The sequence below is a fragment of the Manis pentadactyla genome, chromosome 7, assembly GCF_030020395.1.
Source record: "Manis pentadactyla isolate mManPen7 chromosome 7, mManPen7.hap1, whole genome shotgun sequence".
NCBI classification, from domain to species: Eukaryota; Metazoa; Chordata; class Mammalia; order Pholidota; family Manidae; genus Manis; species Manis pentadactyla.
Window position 1 is genome coordinate 55,573,978 of NC_080025.1, and position 9,004 is coordinate 55,582,981.

A 9,004-nucleotide genomic window follows, 5' to 3' on the forward strand; every position below is an offset into this window, starting at 1 on the left:
CAAGATGTAATTATATAAATTGGTCTTTGAAAGTGGAGTAAGATTTTGATGGAAAGGAGAGGAAAAATCAAGGAGAATAAGATTTCTGGGTGTGGAGACATCTGGGCAAAGATGAATAAAATGCAAACACACGTAATGATTTACAGCATGGTAAAGGCATTAGAAAACCATTAAGCTGGGAGGAACTGGACCTTGTTCTTCACACAATGCGGTAAGAAAAGGGACATGGGGCAAGTTTATGAATGAATTTAATGTAATGGGATTAGAAGAAGAGTATATTTGAGGGCATAGGCTTCAGGGTCATGAATCTTTCTGCAATTCATTTGCTCACACCCTTGGACAAATTTGCTAATCTCTCTAAATTGTTTCCTTGTCTGTAAAATGGAAAGAATAATACTTACACTGGAGATTGTTACAAGGATTGTTAATACCTTAAATAATGCACTTGGCATATACTAGGTCTTTAGAAAGAGAAATTATTATTATACTGCTGTAACACGTGGGGCACTCAGCAAGTACTTGAGTTGAATTCACGTTCATTTTGAGTCACTTGACTTGAGTCTCTTTAGAAGGTGAACTTTCCATAAAATGCATCAAGGTGGTAGTCATGAAGTGAATCTTTACGGACCTTAAAAAATGAGTATGTGACTGGCATTTTACAGTTTATAAGATTCTGTCACACACACACCAGTACCAGTCTGCATAGTGACCCTGACATTGATAGTGCTAATATCATTTCTGATGACTAAAAAGAAATTCCCTCTTTAGTGTGATGAAATCACTTGTCTACTATGCTCACAAAACTATTAAGTGTAAAGGCAGGACTCAGCCAGGATTGCTGATTCCAAGTCCATTGCTCTTTTCATTTGATGATTCTCTACTTTTAACCATTTTTATGAATTTGAGCCACACAATTATATCATTGATCTGTTCAATTAATTGAAAAATTCCTGATGCTTCTCAAATCCATAGTTGCCTAGACTTTCTGTCTGTCTCTCACTGGGACTTAGATAAGAGCAGCTGGGGAACTGGAGTGTATCTCTCAAGGCCACTCTCTGCCAGCTTATGAAAGATTTCCTCCCCATAGCTTTTGTTCACAGAATTTAAACCCCTTCAGGTGGAGATGGTACTGGAGGAGCAGTGAGCTGGAAATACCCTTAACTTTGACTCATTCGACAAATTTCATTCCATGTTTCCAGTTGAGAAAGAATTCATCCTAGGCATTAAGAAATTGAAAGAAAAAAATCAAAATGACCAAAATACTTCTGATATGTGAATACATACATATCGAGAGGAGGGGGCTCTTGCTTTCTCCAAGGATTAATAGGGCACAATTTAGTCTTTGACCAGATTATTCTCTCTTGTCTCCTAAATAATGTAGGAGACAAGTGGTACAGTATTAGAAAACCATTAAGCTGGGAGGAACTGGACCTTGTTCTTAACACAACGGGGTGAGAAAAGGGATTATGAATGGGACAGGTTTATGAATGAACTTAATGTAAGGGGATTAGATGAAGAAAATATTCGAAAGACCTAACTGTTGCAGGGATCTAGCCATCCCTATGATTAAGTGGGTCCTCTAATATGCTAACTATACTTAATCATCTGCACAAATCAGGTGTTTCTGATTCCTGTCCACAGGCCACACAGGTGTTCTATTTGTTTATTTACTAGAATCAGAAAGAAAGATGCTCAAAGAGTTCATCTCTACAACTTGTTCTTTCTGCATTTCTTAAAGAACTGCAAATTTTCCGTCCACTGATGTGCTATACTTTATCGTGATTTTCCTGATAAAATGAGCCTTACCTGGTAGGCTAACACATGCTCTCATGTAAGAATTTTCTGGTAGCACGTGTCTCCACCTCTTTCAAGTTCATCTTTTAAAAAAAGACAATAACAACTCTTCTCCAAAAATGCCTAAATTCTATCCTGTGGTTAGCAATTAATCAATTATGGTAGTACCTGCAGTATGTCTAGTACCATATACAGTGCTGTGAGAAATAGAAAAACTTGTCATTCCTTTCTTATTTAATTTTTATTGAAAATTTCCATCACACACAAAATAGACAAAATAGTATAATGAATCCCATATAGCCGTCACCCAGCTTCAACAATTATCAACCCATGGCCAATATGGTTTCATCAGTATCACCACCTATTTCCCTCCTCCTGTTTTATTTTAAAGCAAAACCTCAGTAGTCATATCATTTCATCCATACATATTTCATTATGTCTCTCTGAAATAAAAGGATTTTTCAAAGATAAGGATTTTTAAAGTAGAACATAAAAATTAACTCTTGAATATCATCAAATATGCAGTCAGTGATCAAATTTCCATTAAAGATTTGTCACTGTGAAAATAATACCTAGAGTTGATCATATATGTCAGTCACTGTGCCAACCATTCCACAGATAGTATACAATTTAATTTCACAATGACTGAAGAAGCTAACATTATTACGCTGTATTTCACAGCAGAAGGAGCTAGGCATTCGGGATGTTAAGAAACTTGCTCTGGCCACTGCCTTCAGAGAGCTATAAGAATAGGGAGAGAAACAAACAGCAGAAACAGAAAAGCAGGAACAATGGATTACTGACTTGTATGGATAATAAGGGCTTAAAGCAGGGAGAAATCTGTGTGTGCTGCAGCAGACAGAAAAAAAAAAAGGTTATCCTGGTAAATGTAGGTCTGAGAATCCATAAAGCAAACTATTGAGATTTTCTGTGCTCTGGTATGAATGGGAATTCCAAAGGAAAGTCATCTCAAGTTAAGAGGAGGCTTCTTATCAGAAACATCAACAGCTCACAAATGACCAAAACCTTTTTGGCTGTTTATGTGGCTGCAATATGTGTTATGACCAACAGGAGGCAGCAACATGTAAGCAATACTAAATGTCACTAATTCCCTGAACTAATCAGTAAGAACCCTGCCTTCAATTCTCAATTGCTCAAGTGTATTTCAGCAGATCTTTTGGTTCTCCCATCACTATAAATGTGATCTGGGCAGCAGAAGTAATAAAAGAGCCTGTGGGACAGTGTCTCTCACACTGTTTCACAGGCCCTCCCCCCTTAAATTATCATCATTTGGAAGCCTTGTTAAAATGCCTATTTTGAAGACTTACTACAAGAAAGGTTTGAAAATATCTCATTCACAGTATTTTATACTGATTAATGTTGAAATAATAATAGTTTGGATATATTGGATTAAATAAAATATATCATCAGTTTCTTCTGTTTTTTTCTTTTTTTAAAATATGGCTACTAGAACATTTAAAATTACACATGGGGCTAATCCTATAGCTGACATTCATGACTCCCATTGTATTTTTATTGGACATCTCTGCCCCAAAAGCTAGAAATAGAACATGTGACTCAAGCCTGGCCTGAGTGACACATTTCCATGGCCACAGTAATTGGTTCAGGGACTTAGGACACAATTAGAAAGTGAAACACACCCTTGTTCCCTCCAAATGTCCATCTAAGTGGATACAGGAACTGGAAGCATTGCAACTGTCTTGCTCCCATCCATGGCCCTAAGATGCAGCAAATACAAAGGACTTAGGGCCAATAAAATGAGAGAAATGACATCTTGGTGATATTTTTTGAGTCCCAGATGTACTCAGTTCTATTCCTGGACCCCTGTTATAGGAACTAATACTTGCTCTTTTTTGCTTAAACCAATTTGGGTTGGAATTTCTCTCACTGGCAATAGAAAGATTCCTGATTGTTACACCTTTGTATTTGACATTGATGATCTTTGAGAGCAAATTTTAGTCAAAAAGAGGTAGAAGCCATAATTCAAGGGTTGAAAACTGAGTGGTAAAAAAATCATAGGCAGAAAATGTAAGTATGATATTTTGCGGTAGAAAGAAAGGTCAGGTTCTACTAAAAGGAGGAACAGGAGAAGGGGAGTGAGTTTTCCACTCGTTTGAGTACATTTTATTTGTGGCTTACAAGAACCAGAATATCCTCACTGCCTGTTTCCCTGTGTTTGGGGTCAACAAGAACAGGGGGGCCTCTCACTCTCTCAGGAGTGTAGCCTTACAGTCTGGGATTTCCTCGCCCTAGAAGAGAGACCCTTTAAAGTAACCTGAGCAGCAGGTATTGAATGCTTGAGGTGGAGAGAAGAAAAGAGAGCAAGGAGATAGTAAAGACCCACAGCTACTGGGGTAGTGGTTGGTGAGAGGTAAGGGATAAAAGACAGAAAGATGCTGGTGACACTCGGTTTCCTGATTTGGAACACTTGGTGGTTTGTGGTGACGTCCCCCATCTATGAGGAAGCACAGGAGAGGGAGCAGATGTGAGGGGGGCGTTAGTAGGTTTTTAGGTGTGCCAGCTCATTTCTGTGCTCTCCAAAAACCACCGACAGCACAGTGAGGATGCCCCCCAAGCAACTTCTGCTTCCAGTTGCATGATACTTCAATCCCTTCTTGCCCCGCCCAAAGGACTACTCCACAAAGGCCTCTGCCTCTAGAGATCTCTCTGGACAAGAATGAGACACAAGTCACCATGATCAGAAGCTTCTCCCCCACAGAGGACATTCATCAAGCTCTGCTAAGAACTCTCAGCTGACTCTCCACCCACAGCAGCACCAGAGTGGACTGCACGTGTGGCTACCCCACCAGTGTCCAGCCAGCGATCAGGAAGCCAGTCTCCCCTTCTCCTGGGAACTCAAGTCTCTGTGAGCGATTCTCTGACACACCTACAGCACACTGTTTGGGAGTTAGGGAGGGAAGAACCTTCCCCATAGGCAGAAGGGTAAACCACAACCACGAGGCCAAGAACTCTTGATCCCTGCTCCCCTACAAATGCTCCTCCCTCCCCAGTTCTCTCCTGTTTACAGGGGAGTCATATGGGGGTTTATTCGGTGGCAGACTGTTTAGGCTCCTCTGATCACACTTACATAAAAGCATACATGCATATATCAGTAAGAATATATTGACACATTGAAAGATACCAGAAAAGTTATTTATCAAAATGCTAACAGGGATAATGTCCTTACATCACTGTTTTTAAAAAATTCCATTGGAACAAAGATTTAGATATAATAATGTAAAACAGAAGACATATTGACACAGGACATGAAGGTATTCTTATGCCTTGTATGATAAAAAACTAAAATCACATAGAATAGACTGAATATATAAACCTTTGAAATGCTCATATTGGATTAATGCCGGAAACACCATTGAAAGGCAAATGGAAAGCTGGGAAAAATACTTGCAATGCGCGTGGCCAAAGTTTTAATATTCATGATATTCAAAGGGTACTCAGAAAATGATTAAAAAATAAAACATTCCAACAGAAAAACTGGTGAATAACAATAATGAAAAAGACAATTCACAAAGGACAGCATACAATGCCTAGAAAATACATGAAGTTCCTCCCAAACTACAAATCTCATGAAACACACCATCTCTTCAAAATGATTGATTGGGACTTTATTTTTAGTTCATTCTTAAGTTAGCTCATTTTAAAATTAACTCATTTAATCCTCAGTAAAAGTCTACTGTTTTATGTTGTTACTTATTACTTTATTGCTATTTATATTTATTATATCATGATTATTTGTGTTGTTTTAAATAATTAATAAGTGTGTTATTTTCCCAATTTTATAGACAAGGAAGAGGAGGCAGAGAGGCTAACTTGCCAGAGGTCACAAAGGTAGTAAGTGATGGAGCAGAGATTTTTGACTCTAGATAATCTGGTTCCAGAATTCATCTCTTAACATCACATTATATTTAAGTACAGTCCACAAGGAATATCTAATTATCACTCTCCATGCTCATCTCATTTCACTACTTCCCAGGTCCATGTCCTCCAGCCACACTGGCCTCCTTTCTGATCCACAAACTTGCTAAGACCTTTCCTACTATGAGATCTTTTCACTGTTGGTCCTTCCATCTGAGATACTCTTTCTACAGTTCCATCTAGGTTGCTTGCTTCATCCATACATTCATTCATTCTTGCCTTCACTTATTATACATTCAAACTTTGTACCAGGCACTATTCAATGGACTGGAGATTCAACAGGAAACAAATCAGAAGAAAATCTTGGTTCTTTCCTGTCCAAATGTCATCTTTTAGAGAAGCGTCCCTTGGTCACCACTCTAACTAGATGTTATGGATGAGGTCATGTGGGTGGGGCCCTCATGATGGGATTTGCGACCTTCTAAAAGGAGACAGCAGAGCGCCCCATACACACGCCTCTTCAGGGCTCCCTCTCCCTCCCCACCATGTGAGGACACAGAGAGAAGGTGGCCGCCTGCAAGTCAAGAGGAGAGCTCTCCCAGAACCCAAACGTACTGAAACCTTAATCTTGGACTTCTAGCTCTAGATCTATGAGAAAACAAATTTCTGTTGTTTAAGCCATCCAGGCTATGATATTTTATTATTGCAGCCTGAGCCTACTAAAACAGATTTTGGTATGAAGAGTCGGGTGCTATGGTAACAAATACCAAAATACGTAGAAGCAGCTTTGAAATTGGGCCATGGGTAGAGGCTGGAAGAGCTTTGAGGGTCATGCTAGACATATGGACATTAAGGGCGAGTCTAGTGAGATCTCAGAAGTGAGGAACATTTTATTGGAAACTGGAGTAAAGGTGACCCTTGTTTAAAGTGGCAAAGGACTTTGATTAGTCCACACCAAGAGGACCAAGGCGTGGGTAAGCTTCATGGGGGTCTCATCTAAGGGGCTCACCAAGGGAAGGTCCCGGGCAGCGGGGGAGAATGCTTGCCACGAGGTCACTGGGGGAGTCATATCAGGAACTCACACTGAGCTGTGACTACAGGCTATTATCTAGGGCACGGCTCAAGGGAGGGGCTGGTGTCAGTTCAAGGCCCCTGCAAGTGGGTAGGCCATGCAAAAATAGGCCAAGGCAACAATATTGTGGGGTAGTTTAGCTAAACTCTGAACAATGCACCTGTTATGCAAGAAGGAACTAGAGTTTGAAGACTTGGAAAATTCTCAGCCTGTCCATATTGCAAAAAAGGAGAAAGCTTATTCTGACGAGAACCCTAAGGGTGTGGCTGAACAACCATTTGATAAGATTAGCCTGAATGTGAACCCCAGATCTAATCACCCATCGCAGAAGAAGCTAGGAACAGAGGTGGGATTAGACCTGTGGAGACTCTGCCAGCTGGGACTAAAGGAAACAGAGCCATAAAGTGGAGAGCTGCAAACCTGTGTTATCCTTCAGGACAAGGGAAGAAGGGAACTGAAGGTGATTCAGAAATCATCCAAACTACCACTTCCACCACGGGCTGAGGGGGCAAGGCTGCTTCCTCCTTTCAGAGAATGAGGTCCTGGCAGACAGGGGAGGGGGCTGATGGGCTGAGGGGACAGGGCAGCTGTGCAGGCTGTGGGGGTGAGGACACCACCCTAGGGAGGCTGGGGGGCAGAGCATCCAACCAAGAGGATTGGTCTCCAGCCTCAGGGGCTGATGGAATTTGCTAGATTTGCACTTTCCTAGGACCAGTCACCCCTTCCTTCTCTCCTGTTTCTCCCTTTTGAATGTGAATGTCAATCCAAGGCCTGTCCCACTGTTGTATTTTGGAAGCTCCTACCCTGCTTGGATTCGCATGTTCACAGCTGGAGAGCAATTTTGCCTCAGGATGAATCCTACCTAGAGTCTCACCCATACCTGATTTAGCTGATCTTAAGATGAGACTTTGGCCTTTAGACTTCAGGGTTGATGATGGAACAATGTAATTGTTGGGATGGAATGAATGTATTTTGCTTGTGATAAGGACATGAATTTGGGGGTCCAGCAGTGGGATACTATGTATTGACTTGTGTTCCCCCAAAGTCATGCGTTGAAGCTTAAGCCCCAATGTGATGGTGTTTGAAGATGGGCCCTTTGGGGGTGAGTAGGTATAGATGAGGTCATGCAGGTGGGGCCCTCATAATGGGGTGAATGCCCTTATAAAAAGAGACACCAGATATCTTGCTCTCTCTCTCTCTCTTTCCCCACCATGTGAGGGCACAATGAGCAGGAGGCTGTCTCCAGGCCAGAAAGAGGCACCCAGCCCTCCTGGCACCCTGATCTCAGACTTGCAGCTTCCAGAACTATGAGAAGCAAATTTGTGTTGTGGAAGCCTCCCAGTTTATGGCATTTCACTGTGGCAGCCAGAGCTGACTACGACAAAAGGCCTCCTCTCTCTTTGTCACATCACCCCTGTCCTCCAAGTCACTTGGCACTGCCTGTTAATCATCTTGCTTATTTGTTTTTAGTTTTTCATTACCCAACTCCACTAGGATGTAACCGCTAAGAGGGCGGGGACCTCATCTGCTCCCACCCCAGAGCCTAGAACAGTACCTGGCATATAACAGACACCAAGTAAATATTTATTGACTAAGTAAACCATGAGTAAAATCTCTTGTATCTTTCATTTCTCAGAAATAATCCTTTCAGCTTTTCTTAGGTTGTAGACCACCCCACCACCCCTGGCAAACCCTTCCACTCACTTCCCTTCTTCCCCCGCTTCCTTCTTCAAATGCTTTCAAGAAAATTATTTAAATCAGGTTAATTCATAGTGGTTCAAATGGGGAAGCAGAAAGAAGCAGAAGTGACATCCAGGATCACGTGTAACCCCTTACATCTATGTTTGACTTAATTTAATTAGGAAAAATGTTTCCAGTTCTGCAGAAAGAGAACAAAAGTCAAGAGACAGGAAAGGCCAAAGATTGTTAAGTTACATAAGGTACAGCAAAATGTAGTTTATGTTTACTACCAAGTTCAGGGTTTCTTAAAATAGGATCAATAAACATTCATCCAAAAGTGTAATTCTTCTGTGATTCTCCTGTTAGACACCTAAATATGCACAGGCTTATTGTAGAAAACATGGTGCTGCTTGCAAAGGAAGCAGGAGTCCTGGGCTTTTTTTCTTCTGGTTATTCTTGGCTGAAGGGTACAAGAAAGTTCTGTACTTTTTCTACTGAAAGCTCAAGTGTGGGCTTAGAATACAACTGGGTAAACTGGCAGCCCCTGCGTTAGGCAAAAAA